The following is a 17,389-nucleotide window of genomic DNA, read 5'->3' on the forward strand; positions in this document are numbered from 1 at the left end:
CCATTCACCTTTGTTGTTGAAAATTCTCCAAATCTATTTCTCTTGAAGAGCTAAGATGAACTATTTCAGGTTACAAGTCCCCAACCCCCCTTGCTTCTTAGATTTGCAAATGAAATCCCATGCCACCAACGGGTATTTCTTGCTCTCATCAGTGCTTGACCACATAAAGTTCCTTGGTATAGCTTCAAGGTGGTCGACCACCTTGGAAGGAATAGAAAAAAATGCTAAGAGGATAAGTAGGTAAATTCTATAAAGTAGATTTAATTAGAGTCACCTTACCCGTTTGGCTCAAAGTAATACTTTTCCAACCAGCAAGCTTCTTGTTGAATCTATCCACTAGATTATCCTAGAAGGTTTATGGAGCTTTAAGTCCCAAAGAAATCCCTAAAAAGTGGAAGGAAGAGATCCAACCTTGCACCCTAGAATCTCCACTATTTTCTTCTCTCTTCTAATTGGGGTATTGAAGAACAAAACTGAGCTCTTTTCCTAGTTAATGAGCTGCCCAAAGGCCCTGGAGTAATTTTTTAATAGATCTAGCTTCCCTCATTGAGGACTCACCCCCCATAATAGTATCATCAACAAACTACTAGTGTGTAAACATCGAAGGACTAAAAGATGGTTTCAAACCCACTGGAGCCCCTCTGCCCCTACTAGAGTTTATGAGTCTGCCAAGGCCTTTAGCTAGAATGATGAAGAGGAGAGGGGATAAAGGGTCTCCCTAGTGAAGACCCTTGGAGGGTTTAAAAAAATCAGAGGGGGCCACATTCACAAGGACCACAAAGGTGGGAGTGGAAACCGGTTGGGATAATAACTTCCTCACTTTAGCATTAAAACCAAAAGCATCAAGAATTCTATCCAAAAATCCCTAGTCCACCCTGTCGTAAGCCTTGGAAAGGTCTAGCTTGAAAATAAATCCTTCTTGCTTCCCCACCTCCAAAGAATGGATAACTTCATGGACTTCCATGATGGAATCCATAATTTTCCTACTAGGAACAAAGCTCGACTGTTGGGGTGAGATGATCTCTGGAAGAAGACTGATAAGTCTATTAGCAAGAACTTTTGCAAATATCTTATAAAAAGAGTTGCAAAGATTGACCTAAAAGAGCCAAAGGAATCCACCCCAATAAGTTTAGGAATTAGAATTAGAAAAGTAGCATTAACTTCTTTCAGAAGGTCTTTAGCACCAAAGAATTCCTAGACAACTTTAACAATATCAACATGAATAATATCCCAGTACAACTAAAAGAAGAAAGTGGGGAAACCATTAGGGCCAGGGGCCTTCTCAACCAAAAGATAAAAAACTACCTTTATAATTTCATCATACTTAGGTATAGCCAATAAGGCCTAGTTTTGAGCATTACCAATGATCTTGGAGATGGAGCTAACAACCTCATTCTAATCCTCACCATCCAAGTTGAGATCTTTCATGAGTATTGCAGAGAAATTCTTGATAACCTCCTTTGCAATTTCATTATCTTATTTTAAAGTATCATTACCCTTTTTTATCTCACTAATTCTATTTGCAGCTTAGTGTTTCATAGTGGACAATTGGGAAAATCTAGAATTTTTGTCCCATTCCTTGAGCCATACTGACCTTGACCTCTACCTCCAGAAAATTTCCTCTTTCCCAAAAATGTTGTGTAGTTCAGCTAGGATTTCCTTCTTAGAGTTAAGAAAGATATCATCATAACCCCAAGTCTAGATATTGTTCTAAACCTCAGCTAGGTTCCCCATGATCCTCTCCTTATCCTAAAAAAATTACCGAAATCAAATTTGTTCCATTTGTGAATCTCAGATTTAATGAGCCTAAGTTTCTTAGCAACCTTAAACATGGCAGTCCCATCCACCTCAATATCCCACCACTCTTTGATTTTGTTATGCAACCTAGGGTGAGTCGACCACATTTTTTCAAATCTAAAGGGGGAGGCCTTCTTTCTATTGATTTTGTCTAGAATAAGAAAAATAGGAGAATGGTTTGAACCAAGCCTCACAAGACCAAAGAGCTTATAGTGGAAGTTTCCCAACAAATCTAAACCTTACCTAAATGTAATCTTGGCCAATTCTCCTATTGGACTAGGTGAACTCACATCCCCTAAGGTCCACATCCAGAAGAGCTAGATCCCTAATGAAATTAGCCAAGTGTTTTCTACTTTCAACATTAGGCAAAAGCCCTCCTAACTTATCAGTAGCTAAGAGAGGAGTGTTAAAATCCCCCATAATAATGCTTTTGGTATCATTTAAATTACTAACCAAATCCCAAATTTTGATCCAAAAAATCCTTCTGCTATTCTTGGTATTAGGAGCATAGAGATTCAACAAAAACCACCTCATATAATTTTTAGGATTAAAAAAAATCATGAGCAAAATATTACCTTCATTAAATAAGATACTAGCCTCTAAAGAGTCCTTCCATATGGTAAGCAGCCCCCAGAAGCCCCCTTTGAGTTTGTAGCCACATTTTTCATACCTTTCACAAAGGAAATCATCTCAGTCTTTTCCTTCTTCATTTTGGTTTCCTAGATTAAAAAAAATCTAGTCTATGGTCCCTTACCATATTTCTGACAATTTCCTATTTGAGAGTTCCATTGAACCCACGAATGTTCCAGGAAATGATCTTCATGCTTTGATTGAGGTGCATGATTCTTAGATGGTTCTTTGTGTCCCATCCATCAGATTCCTCCTTGTTTCTTCCTTTTTGATTTAGTTCTTGCTTTTTCTTCTTGGGGTATTGGATTTTTTTTCAAGATCAACTTTCACCCTGCTCCTAGTAGTAGCTAGAGAGACTGGGAAAGGATCCCTAATGTGCTTCTTTTTCTTCTTGACAGATATCTAAAGGGCCTCATTTACCTTATTACAACTTTGAAAGAGAGCCTCTAACTAAGAGAGGTTCCCAAGGGTAGTAGCTGACAACCTTTCAAGGATTCTGCTCATAGTTACTAGGGAAGCCCCTTTATTAGGGCTAATATTTGATTCTTGAGAGAGAGGACGATCTTGCAGCTCTCCAATAGGCCCTGCCTGAGAATATGGAACAACAGAGATATCAATCTCCTTCTCTTTGGTATCCAAAGTAGAGCACTTCCCACCCATCTTAGGAGAGGGGATCCCACCCTTCTACATGATAGAGTTAATTGATTTAGGAATAAAAAATAAGCCATTGCTATTCATAGAGTGATCCAACTCCTCAGGTTGTTTGACATTCGCCAGATCATTCCTATCCTTTGTTAAATCCCCCTTTTCTTTACCTTCATCTCCCCCTGGGTTCTTTACTTCTAAGGCTTTTTCCTTCCACACTTTTTTAGGTGCACCTACTTTTTTCTTACCTAGTTTGTTCTAGGCTTTACCAACCTTAACCTTCTCTTTGAATATTGGGCAAGTCTTTGCTTTGTGTCCTACCTTTTTGCAATGGAATCAAGAAAAATGAACATTTTTATAGTCAATCTGCTGAACCCTTCTTCCTAGTTGAGACTGAAATTCAATCACTTGGGGCCTATCTTAACCCTTAGCCACCCTAACACATGTTCTAGCATATGTAATTTTTTTTTGGCTACAGTAACAAGATCAATTGAAAGAAGTTCTCCAAAAGATCTAGCTATGCCATCAAAAACATCCTCATGCCAATATTCTAAGGGCAGCTCTAGCAACCTTATCCAAATCAAGCCCTAGGTGAGGAAGTCATTTTTTAGGTCAAGGTTGAAAGTCCACTTTTGAAGGATGAGAGAAGACTTACCCATCAACTAGTTTCTTGCACACAAAATTTTGGAGTAATCCTCTGGGCAAGAGAACTCAAAAGACATAAAACCTTTAGTCATGGCCATTACTTCAACTTACCCTTTCAGCTCCCATCTATTCCTTGCAAAAATCCTAACTAGATCAATGTTTGGTCTGGGTCCAATAAATTTACCCACTAGGGTAGTCTCCATGCTTAGGATGTTGTGGTCAATAATTTTGATGGGTACTTCTAGACAAAAGATCCCCTTTTCCTTATTGGATTTATCAATGACCTAGGAGAAAATTGACTTACTGAAGGTTTGAATCCAAAGAGATTTGTCCATCGACCCCATGTTCTCAGGGCCCCTCCTAAAGACCTAGGAAAAGGATGAAAATTATTATTCTTTCCTAGATGCAACTGCAAATCACATGGGTCCCCATCCTTTGTAGCATCAACATCTTTCCCATCCTTTTCCTGCTCTGACCTTGCAATCTAATCACCATTTCTTGTCTTCTCCATGTTCCTGTCCAACTTTCGATTCAAAATTTCACCTTGCTTCACTCTGCTCACCATTGATCCTCTCATAATTATTAGTTACTTTATGGATATCTTACCAATATTTAGTTTTCACTATTGATTTAAAATATAATGTAATTATCCTCATAATTTCTATGAGATAAAACATAATCAATTTTGATTTGTAATATTCCATGATAATTAGCAAAATTTCTATTATTATTTAAATTCACCAATATTTTCTACTCAAAAATTGTGATTCCAAAATAATCACCAATTTAAATAATATTAAAAATAAAACAATTGAGAGATTCATTGATAAAAATAATTCAAAATAATGAAAGATTCACCAATAATTTATATCTTTTTCTGGAGGGGGATTTCTTAAAGTTTACCCTATAATTTATTCATTATGTGTTACCCGACACATATTGTCTCTGATGCTCATTTGTAATTATTCTACCTACTATTGCTTGATCTTAACTTACTTAACTCCTTTTGTATGATTCAACATATGTGCAATGTGTTCTCAACATTCACTAAACTTAGCTTATATAGAAGTACTCGATGACCAAAGACTTTCTTGACTCCTATAGAGCTTGGCTTATACATGATTATTTACAAGTATTTACATGAATCAACCTATATAGAGTATCTTGGTCATAGTGATGAACAACTTACTCTACCTTATATATGACTAAGTGTTTGACACTAATAGACAAAAAAACTTAGAGATACCAATAGTTATATCATCATACTTTTTCATAATTAACAAGTTCTTTACATGAAATCATCATCATACGTTTTGTAATTATTCATAAGTCCTTATTTTTTGGTTTCTCAATTTTCCAATATTTTCATCTTAATAATTTGATTAGTCTAAAAGGAAATTATTATAGTCAAAGAGACACATTTCTTGATGATCTTTAAAACATGAGTTTAGTACCATAATCTCATGATGCCTGAGCTCATCTCCTTGTATTTGTTGCATGTACTATTGGTGCAGGGGCACCCTAATAAAATGCATTGATAGGAATATTTTGAAGTCTTTTGAATCCTTAGGATTGATTAGGATTATTGGCTTTTCATATTGACCCATTTGTGAGATCTAGTTCCAAGATTGATGCCCTATAAGCCCTTGGTCAACTATGGTAAAAGGTGTCAAATGGCATAAGATATTAGGATAGATTAAGTTTTTATTTTTTAACATGTTTTTATCCATGTTGGATTAGTTTGAAACCAATTTGGTTGTTATAGGCAAAAGTTGCATTAAAATTGCAAAGTTGCTAAAAAGTTATCAAACAACCATTAGTAACTTTTTGCAAAAGTTATAAATTGAACTCCCAACAGCCATATTTGGTTCAAATGGTTTTTTATAACCACTGGTAGATTCTACATATCCATTTTATGTGGGTGGTAGACACATAGCGTTTAATTTTTCTCTAAATCAATAAAATACCAAAGTTTTTTGCCAATTTTGATTCTATAGCAAGTTGTACGAATGTCCTTTGACACATACATATGGAATTATAACATGGTTGGATATCTTGGTGAATAATATTTCATTTTATTTTGGAATGAGGTCCTAACTCCTTGTATAACTCTAGATATCTTGAATTTATTGACTGTTATCATAGTTTTGCTTATCTACCTAGGGTTTCACTAATTTTCTCTAATATCTTGAGATTCCACCATGGGAATTTAAAATCCCTAGGTGGAATCCAAATTAAGATAATTTATTTTAAGATTCTTTTGGTTTTAGGAAAAAAGAGGTAGACATGAGAGAGAAACTTGATGCCCTAGGCATGCAAGATTCATGTGCATGCTAGGAATTCATAGTAACATCTCGCATAACTTGAAGGTTTAGAGGCTTGTGATTTGGTTTGTGATCATGTCATATGAACCCCCTCATGTTACAATTTTTTTATTTGGGGTTTGATTAGGATTTTTGGTACTTCCTTTGTTATTGGAGGCCTAATTACTTAATTACACCAAGCGAGACTTCAAGTTTTACTTGCATCTTTCTCATCTTGGTATCCTAGTGCCTTGAAGTGTTAGATGAACCCCAAAAGGGTATCTTAATATATGATTAAATCCATGTTTGTGTGGATATTTTTGGATTTAAATCAAGTTTTTAGTTTTCTAAGGGCTACAAGCCTTGCCTTAGGTTTGTGAAGCAATTATTCAATAATTGTTGCATAGTTTGAATTTAATGTTTGATTCATGTTTCTTAGGACCTAAATAGACCAGGTATAGGCTTTAGGGTCACCCCTAGTCCTTATATATTTTTTGGGGAGTATTGTGTCAAAACATGACTTTTAATGCCCTTAAGAGAAACTAGTGATTAGTTGTCTTTGTGGTAGGTCTTCCTTGTGATTGGGATTGCCGAGGAGTGGTTTTGGGTTGTGATAAACTTATCCATCTTGTGTAACAATTGTGATAAGTGTTTGGGGTATTTTGGCATTGTAAAGACATTAATTGTTTCATAACCTTTAGTGAAGAGGATTCTAGGAACCTTGTTGAAACCCACTACTAGTTCCATTGCATTAACTATCTTAAAAAATCATCGTTGTTGTCTAGACATGGTAGATTCAAATTGTACAAAATTTATGTTCTTATCATACATGAATTATGAGGTATCATTAATGATCCATATCACTATATATGTTATTTATATCAAAGTTGTTGGATATTATCTTTACCCTTACTTGTTAGATGATTTCTATGTCTTAAATCATGACTTCATAAGAGAAATATTGTGATATCTTATTCCTCTTTTATCAACACAATATTCTCTTACAATTTTGTCCCTTCCAAAAACTTTGCAAAATTGGGTGACTACTATGAAAGGGATTTTCCTTTGAAGCATATGTTGCTTCTCAATAAATTAGTATTTAATGCTGGTGCGTATTGCACAAAATAAACATAGGTGAAAACTATTCTAAATATTTGGCATAAAATTTGTGTTTGGCTCCTTAGAAGTTATGTGTCATTGAATTCTCAGGTCATTTTATCAATAAACATCTGTGCCAGTTCATTTAGATAAACAATTAACCTACCTGATTTTTTTTGTGACACTTTTATTATTTACAAAACTAGATATGAGTGTATGCAATTCTTTGATCCATTGTAATTAAATATTACCTTTGCAATTCTTTTCTCCACTTTAGTTAAACATTAGCTAAAAAAATTATGACATTTTAAAGAATTATATTGGATTAACAAATGGAAAATCAACTTCCTAATTTTCATATGCTTGACAAGATTGACACATTCAACTTCAAGTTCATGGAAAAAATACATATATGCTCTCTTGAAATCCTCTTGCATATTTTCTAGTACCTTCTCTCTTCTTGTTATATCTTTAAAAGTGTGTTCTAATTCTTTGCTATAGCTTTCTTCTAAAAAAATAAGCTACAAACAATTTTTAGTCACTAATAAAGGAAATATTTTAAAAACATGATTTCTATACAAATTTAAGAGCACAACTCAAAAAATTATCCACTTCAATTGAAAAATAAGATATTTGGAAAACTTAGAATAGTAGTAGGTAAATAAACTCAAATGGCTTGTATTATATGTTACCTGAGGGCCTTAATTTTCAGTGAATGAAATAAACATACCTCTCTTGTGCTTTCCTCATGTTTCTTTGTAGCACTTTTTCTAATGATCTAAATTTCATTTTCTTTAATGCATAAATTTCTTCCTAGTATACCAACCATTTCTTCCAAATATTTATTATGCTATTTTTTACAAGAATAGAAGCATCATAAGAAAAATTTACTCCCTTAAGCATACAAGTTTGACACTTAATGCCTTTCTAAGTCAATCTAGAAGAGGAACCTTCTCACAAAAAATAAATCTATCATGATTTGCAAGTCAAGTAAATGGATATTCAATAACAAAACTATTTCAAACTTAAACTATATATCTCTTGGAAATGGACATATGATTTTGAAGGCTAAAGAAGATTATGCAAAACTTTTTTTCTTCTCTTAACTTCATTGAAAAAATGAGAACCTTTAAAAGTAGAAAAAATGATTCAATATTCTTAACAAAAATAAATTTTTGGAATGCTTGTTAAAGATTTCTATGTCCTCTTTTATTACTATGTGGCCATGTAACACATGGTTTTCCCCTAGTTGAAACTATACATGACATTTGTTGTAGGCATCCTTTCCTCTACCTTCCTCAATGTCCTTTTTGCCCATATTCATGCTTTGTCTTCATCACCTTGTAGGTTTTAAAATATTCAAGTAATTAATTATTACCCATTCCCAGCCACTTGAGGGTTCTAAAATTAAGTCAATGCTATTTTGGAATTGGAAAATTCATGATTGTGAAATATGTTTTACTGTTTCAGGCTATTATGATTTATAATATTGAAACTAATATACCCCAAAAATTTAGTAGACTCTCATCTTCAAAAATGAAAATTGAAGCCCATTTCTACACCCTAATGAATTGAGGCATCTTGATGTGCAATAAAATAAAATAAAATTGAAAATAATGATAATGGTGCACCCTCAAAGTTATTCTCTAAAAAATTTAATTTTCAAGTTATATTTTTAGAAATTCTAAACTACAAATTTATAAAAAATTTAGAACTTAGAGCCATATGGACAAGTTAAAAATACGTACATTCTTGTCAAACATGAATTTCACTTCATATATTGAATAATATATAAATCATGAAAACATATACTTCAATGTGTAGAAGTTATAACCTCTACACAAATTGTACTGTGCAATGCAAATTAGCATTTACTTTTGCTATAGCCATCTTGTGATAGTAACTCATTATGCATCTCTTCATTTTCATGCTGATTTTGATTCCTTAAATTCATTTATAGCTAAAACTCAATAGGACATTGGTATTTTAGATTTCTCAACTAGCATTATTGTGTCCTCTAGACCACCTTGCAAAATTCTTTCCAACTCTTCCTCGTTGAAAAATGACATAATCTCTTGTAGAGTTTTTCCTTTTGTTTGAGGTATGTACATATATACAAACCCTGCACAAAGTAGTGAGACACTAGAAAAAGTAAAAATGTTCCAGCTATGGTGATTGAATGAGAGAGACTTAAGAACATCATAGATATTATTCCACTTGTAACCTTTCTTACTACCATACCCAAACTAGTTGCTTGTGCTAGAATTCTAAATGGGAATATCTCTAACAAACAAAAACCAACATATTGGCCCTAATACAATGCAAACAAATTCCACATTTGAGAACACTTCTAACATAACCAAAAAAGAAAATCCTTTGTGGTTACCTGATGTGTTATAAGGGAAAAGCTTGATGCTAGGGCTACTAGAGATACACTGAATCCCTAAAGCTATCATTAACATCCTCTATAGTGGAGGAGTGGGCCATAAAATCTCTCTTGGAACTCCTTCCCTATGATGTTTCTTTTCGGGAACTTGAAAATTTGGTACATCTATATTTTCATCTTGTTCTGCCCATTTGTCAAAATTATCATTAGATAGGTTACATCTAATGCTTGTTGGTTCTATAATTTTTTCCAATCTCAAATTTGCCTCAGCTTGATCATATGAGGTCTTTTCTAGTATAGAAAGAACTTCCTCAATCCTATTTTGCATAACAAGCCATCTAGGGGACTCTAGCATATCAAGGACCCCCAATGAAATGAAAATCAATGGAACCAATCCCACTCCAAGCATCAACCTCTAGCTTATATGAGTTGGTAATCCACAGAGAAGATAATTGGAAATATAACCAAGAAGAATTGAAATATTGATAAAAATCTCCAGAAGGAATGTAAGAGCCCCTTGGCTTAATGTAGGGGAAACCTTTGCAATGTATACTGGGGAAATCATTAAGCCAAATCCAACCTTGATCTCACCAAGGAACTTTTTAAACATAAAAATGGAAAAAGAAGGAGCTAAACCCATTACACCTATCATATGAGACCTGTCAAAACCATACTCCATCTTCTTCCTACAACATCTGAGGTCTTTCCTACAACTGCAACTCATAGAAGAGAGACTATGCTCAAAGATACAATAAGAACCTTTTTTTGTTCTTCCTTTATGTGAAAATACTTTTGAATAAATATAATTTCTCCATTCATAACTCCAACATTCGCACCACATCGGAAGACATGTCTAATTTGTCATCTTTGGCAACTATCAAAACATCCAACAATTGAAACAAGTAGATAACAAAAGATGGAGTATTAGTTGTCTTTATGTATGCTATGCAATCAAGAAGAAGCAAATGGAAAGATAAACGAGGACACTTCTTTCTTCCAAATCCAAGTATAAAGAAGATTGAAATACTCTACTATAACCAAATTAACATGTTACATAATCTAGTAAGCTTGCTTTGTAAGCAACTAAGGTATGTATCATATTTAAAATGTTTTTGAACAGTGAGAAAGTGCCTAGTTGCAAGTTAATATAAACTTATATGTAACCAAAAACTACTACAAATTATCTATTCCTAAAAGCTTTTCTAGTATAATATACTTTAGAATGCACCTTATAAGAAAAATCCACTCATTCAAAAATGTTTTAATGTCATCAATTAGGGGTAGCAAGTACATATTATCTATGAAATTGAGTGATGTAATAGCACATAGAGATTATATTGGTTGGAGAAAAAATATGTGGAATTGGTAGGGCCTTTCCTTTTCAAATGACATCATTGAGTTTCTCTATTCAAAGAAAAAATAAATTAGTGGAAATATGAAAGTGCTGGAGACGGAATAATTTTTGGACTCTTTCATTACCATGTCTATTGTGACTTTAAGGTTTCTCTAAGAAATTCTAAACATTGTTTGTGCTCAAAATTGCTATTACAATTTTTAAATACATGTATGAATGTAGTATTAACATCTTTGTAGAGAAAATAAAACCCAAAATTTGTCGTGTTAGTTTACTTACTTTGACATTTAACATTGGTATATATGAAGCATGTCACATGTTTTCAATAAATAATGACTTACAATTTTTTCCAGTAAAACGTTACTCATCTACTATTGTGCGCACAGGATTGAAGAGTACATAAAGTTTTTGGGAGGATTTGGTTAGTTTTACTTACTATAAAATGTATGATTTTATGTAATAATAGAATTGAAATACATGTTCACCTAAATGTTATCTCTTTTCTTAACACACACTTTAATTTGTGTTAATGAAAATTGAATCCAAATATCATGATATGATGCAGTTTAGATTATGTATTTTTGTCATGAATTCTACATATGGTAAAAGAGTGATATTTGTAGAATGTGACATTACATTCACTTGTCCCCATGATTCGTGAATATTGACCAAATATTTTATGCTTCGATATCTTGTGTAGAGGTTCCAACTCACATAGTTCTAAAAAAGAAAAGTTGTTGATATTACAAATTGAAGTTTTTAATCATCAAAAGGTACACAAGAACTACAAATTTTCAAAATTAAACTATATTTAAAAGGGTTTGAGAAATTACATACATTATCAGTAGCAATAAAAATATGAAATAAAATTAAGTACATTCCAAAGTATTGCACCTAGATATTTGATATCTACAAAAAACATTGAAAGGATTCAAGTATTTTGACATTAATGTTTATAGTTTATTAGTAGTTTAATGTTATTGGTAATTTATTTTAGTTGTCCATTTTATTACAACTATATTTTAGCCATCAATTTACAAACATACACATTTTATATTCACAATGGACTTTAGATGGTGAAAACAATAACTAAAAAAAAGAAAAAGCCTCAACACCTGGCCTCGACAACAATAACTTTGGTAGAAGTTGATAAATTTTGCAATAGATCTAGTTAGGAATTGAAACAACATGAAGGAAAAAATATTGAAGAAATATAGAGCTGGCAAGAATTTAAAAAGTATTGATAACATTGTATTCAATATTCATTTAATTATGCATATGGCACATGATTTATACAATTCTAAACTATTTTAAGAAGAAAATTTACAATGAACATGCAATAAGAAGCTATTACAATCAAAGTAATCACCCTTGATTAGTGCAATAACAACCTGAATCATGCATAAATAATAAACTGAATAGAAGATGTCACATCGTTAGAATTAATTAATCTAACACCCCCCTTAATTCTAACCAAGGAGAATAGAGCTAATGGAGAAATGAGGAAAGAGGGAAAACCAAGTGTGTATAAACCCCCCCCTCAAAATCTACATAGATAAATTCTTCCTTGACATGAAAAATATTGCGAACATCTATCAAATCATAACTGTCAAGGTGCAAAATGAAGAATCTTCTTTGAAACCATGATCATGATCAAAATCAACCTATATGAGTGCCCCTAATGACACTACTCAAAAAATGAATAGATGAAAAATAGGCAAATGATCTATTAATCAAATCACAGATATAGTAGACAAAAATCTGCATATCTCCCTCAAAAAAAGTATAGATGGAAAATAGAGGCAAAACATCTATCATATAAGAATGTAACTAACACATGATTATGTTCAAGTGACCCTAACGACACTACTCAACCATGTGAGAATAAATTTTTGATTGATAATATAGTTGCCAATTATCTATAAATCTAATCAAGTATGGAAGCAAAGGAAGCATTCCCACCAAGAGGCATGACAAATCCACAACAATAGTGTGTCATTAGAGAGAAAAGTAAGGCAAGATCCCTACAAAGAGAGTATTATCTTGATCTAGCTCTGATACCATGATGAATTAAATAGAAGACAACTGCATTGTTAGAACTAATTACACTAACAGAAGAATTAGTTCACATAAAGAGACACAGAAAGAAGTGAACCATAAATAGTAGAAAAATAGTTACTGCATATATTTTCTCTTGCTTCTTACTAAAGCCAACAATTACTATTTTAGCCATAAATGAACCATCAATTGAAACATGAAAATTAAATGAACAACATTATTTTACACCACAAACAATAACAAAAACTATAACAAACAAACAATTAGAGCATCACATACCCACTCGAGGATATAGGCTAATACCATTAGTCTTAGAGGACCAAGAAGAGTCTATAATAGGAAATGATTGTAGTTGTGAATAGATAATATAGTTGTAAATAATGATGTACATAAAAGATAATTTTGAACTCAAAAATATTTTTGTTTTTTTGTAATATAACAAATAGCAACATACTCTAACAAGCAACTAGATTATTGCATACTTACTTCAAGTAACTATCTATTTACCATCATAGTTAAAGGGCCAAGAAGAGCCCACATCAGGAAGTTATTGTAGATCTTGATAGAGAATATACATGTAAATAATGATGTATATAAAATATAATTTTGAATTTGAAAATAAAATAGATCTTTTGTTGTGTTGTACTTCTCTTGTTATTGTCAATGTATTGATTGTTTTTCCCACTTTACAAATGTTAAATGATCTAAATATAAGATATCCTAAAAAAAACATTTCTCACTAAGACAAATTTTTGTCAGTGAAATAATGTTGACAAAATGATAATAATATTTGTGAATGATATTGCTGATATTCTAGCTAAAATGCCAATTAAGACCCTATTTTACAAGTTGTAACTATACATTCAATGAAGTAGAAATAATACATGACTATTACTTACTATCTACACCTCTCTGATGGCATACACATGCATCCTTGAATAATTCCTCAATAATTTAACAAGATTGTTGAAGAAAAAACTTTACAACAAGGATCAATCATCTTCCTTACATATTAAAAATGTAAAACATTTTTGAATTTCATGTACGTTCTAAGCTTCACTGTTTGGTCTTAAGTTGTGATTTCTCCTTGCATGTCCAAACTAAGTTGTGTACACTTTTTTATTGTAATGAAATTTTGGTAACTAGTTTGAAAGTAATTTTTTTTTTGAAACAATAATTAGAATACCAACTCCTCTTCTAAAAGGAACCAAAAACATCTTGTCACAATGAAACCAAAGTCCAATTGAGAGAAGTCCAAAAGAAATTCCTTTTACTAGCAGAGATGTGAGATCTACAACTAAACAAAGTTGGCCGACATCAATAGTAACCCCCCATTAAAGCATTGAGCCCATATCATAAAAAATGGATAGTCAAGGGGAGGGCACTAACTAAAACACCCATTCATAAATTTTAAAATGGTGGATGGACACATTGAGACAAATTGTAGCTAGATTGGATGCTATTGAGATAACCCAAAGGAGAGAGGTACAACTTGATGATGTTATTGATGATGAAATTGTGGTAGCATCTAATCCTGAACCTAAAGTAGAATAAGATAAAGAAAGGATTTTAAGGGGTTTCTCAAGGGAAAATTCTAAACCTATTGATGGAATTATTAGTTATGATGGGAAAATTGATACCAATGCCTTGCCAGATTGGATCTCTAAGATGAAGAAGTTCTTTGAGTATGAAGGAACCCTAGAAAATAGAAAAGTGAAGATAGCAGTCACCAAGTTGAAGGGTCATGCTTCACTTTGGTGGGAACATTTGCAAATAGATAGACAAAGATGGGGAAAGAGAAGATCAAGACATAGGTAAAGATGATAGGTAAAATGAAGAAGAAGTTCATTCCTTCTAATTACCAAGTTAATTTTTTAAGGAGAAAGTAGAATTTGAGATAGAAAGACATGATTGTAAAGGCTTATACTAAAGAATTTTATAAGTTGGACATTAGATCTAGACATATGGATGACAAGGCTGAGAAAGTTGCTAGATACCTGAATGGATTGAAGATTGCAATTCAAGATGAGATCAATTGTGTAAAGATGGATAGTGGGGAAGAAGCATACTAGTATTCTTTGAAAGTTGAAGAAGTTTGGACAAAGAGACATTCACAAAGACAAAGTGGAAGAGGAGGAATATTTTAGAGAGATAGAGTAAAATCTTATGGAGAAACTAAGAGATCTGATGGTACACTATAGGATAAAGGGAAAAAGTAAATGGAAAGAGGAAGATAAAGTCAAAAACCAATTGGAAAGGTGGTAGTTCACATCAAGGAAGAGGTAGTTCTTACCAAAGTGGTTATAGTTGAGAAGGATTTTATGGAACTAATTTTAAGTGTGGAGAAAAGGGTCATAGAGCCTTTGATTGTACTCACTCTAAAAAGAAGAAAAAATGTATTAGCTATAATTCTTTGGCTCAAGAAGAATATTTGAGTCAACCTAATGAATCTAAAAATGGAAGAAACTTGATGATGAGGAGAACCTTGTGGAATGAAAAAGATGACGAGGAACCTATTGTAAGAAGAAGTATATTCAAGAAAAAATGCAAGATTATAGGAATATGTTGCAAGGTAATCAATGATAGTGGAAATTTAGAAAATTTGACATCTAAAGATTTAGCTAATAATTTGCAATTTCAAAGGTTGAGACATCCTAAACCATACCATGTTGGTTAGATCAACAATGGGCATAAGTTGTTGGTAAGTGAATAATGCCTTGTGAAGTTTAATATTGAGAGATATTATGATGAAGTCCTATGTGATATCATACATGGATTGTTTCCATATTCTTTTGGGTCTAGATCATGGTTGTATGATAGACAAGTAATGCATAAAGGGAGATTGAATCAGTATACCATTTTGGCTAATGGAAAGAGACAAGTGTTATTGCCTTTGATAGAGAAATTAGATGAAGATCACTATACAACCATTAGGGTTTTCTTAGTGAATGGAAATCAATTTGTTAGAGATGTGAAGACACATAATGTTTTCTTTGGTGTGATCCCAAATACACTGAGTAGTGGTAGTATTGACCAAGTTCTAGTAGAGGTTAAAGAGTTACTCATCGAGTGCAAGGAGATTATTTCATAGAATGTACTTGATGGTTTACCACCAATAAGAAGTATAAGTCATTATATGCACCTAATTCATAGAGCTAGTTTTCTAAACAAAGCACCCTATAGATTGACACCATATAAGAATTGAGAATTTAATAGGCAAGTACTTGAATTATTAAAAAAAGGTTTGATCAGAGAGAGTTTGAGTCCTTGTACAATACCTACTGTATTGCCACCTATAAATAATGGATAATAGAGAATGTGTAATGATTCTAGAGAAGTCAATAAGATAACAATGAAGTATAGTTTTCCTATGTCAAGGATAGATCCTATAATGGATTGTTTAAGTGGTGCAAGGTACTTTACCAAGATTGATTTGAAGAGTGGATATCATTAGATTAGAATATGAAGGTGATGAATGGAAGACTTCTTTTAAAACAAAAGAAGGTTTATATAAGTGCTTGGTTATGCCTTTTGGTTTAACTAATGCACCAAGTACTTTAATGTGGTTGATGAATGAGGTTTTAAAGAAATTCATGGGCAAGTTTGTGATCATATATGTTGATGATATTTTGATTTTCACTAAGACTAGAGAATAACATTTGTTGCATATTAGGCAAGTGTTGGAGAGACTGACAGAAGAGATGTTTTCAATTAATTTGAAAAAGTGTTCATTCATGAAGGAGGAAATTATATATTTGGGTTTTATGATTTATATTGTTGGTTTGAAGATGGATCCTAAACAGGTAAAAGAAAATTTTGATTTTCCTACACCTAAGAATGTTGGGGGAGTTCAATAATTTCATGGATTGGTGAGTTTATATAGGAAATTCATTAGAAATTTTACTTCAATTTGTAACGCTATGATTGAAACAATGTGAGGAGATAAGAAATAATTCTAGTTGACACATAGATATGATAGGAGTTTGGAGACTTTGAAATAGGACATTGCTGATTTACGCATGCTAGCAATTGGAGTTGTGTTGAGTTGGGAAGGTAAACATATTGATTTCTTTAGTGAGAATTTGAGTGATGCTAAAAAGAAGTAATTTTTGTATGATAAGGAATTCTATGCTATTTTTCAAGCTTTGAAAATGTGGAGATATTATTTGGTACCTAAGGAATTTATTTTCGATATTAATTATAAGGATTTACAATATTTGGGAAGTCAACATAGAGTGAATCAAAGGCATGTGAAGTGGCCTGAGTATTTGCAAAATTTTACATTTATAATCAAAAACATAAAAGTAGAGTCACAAATCGAGTTGTAGATGCATTGAATAAAAGGAGATATTTTTTGAATGAGATAAAGATTGAAATTATTAATTTTTATGAGATGAAATCTTTGTATGAAATTGATCCTAATATCAACTAAGAAAGAATGAAGATTATTTCATTTAGAAAGGTAAGTTGTTC

The 17,389-nt window shown here is 32.4% G+C and overlaps 1 pseudogene; it reads right to left on the bottom strand.

Moving 5' to 3' along the window:
- Positions 1–17,389, bottom strand: part of LOC149530322 (polyol transporter 5-like) — a 71,458-nt pseudogene that overhangs the window by 49,998 nt on the left and 4,071 nt on the right.

Source organism: Cupressus sempervirens, chromosome 11 (assembly GCF_028749045.1).
Source record: "Cupressus sempervirens isolate cs-2001-9-10 chromosome 11, ASM2874904v1, whole genome shotgun sequence".
NCBI classification, from domain to species: Eukaryota; Viridiplantae; Streptophyta; class Pinopsida; order Cupressales; family Cupressaceae; genus Cupressus; species Cupressus sempervirens.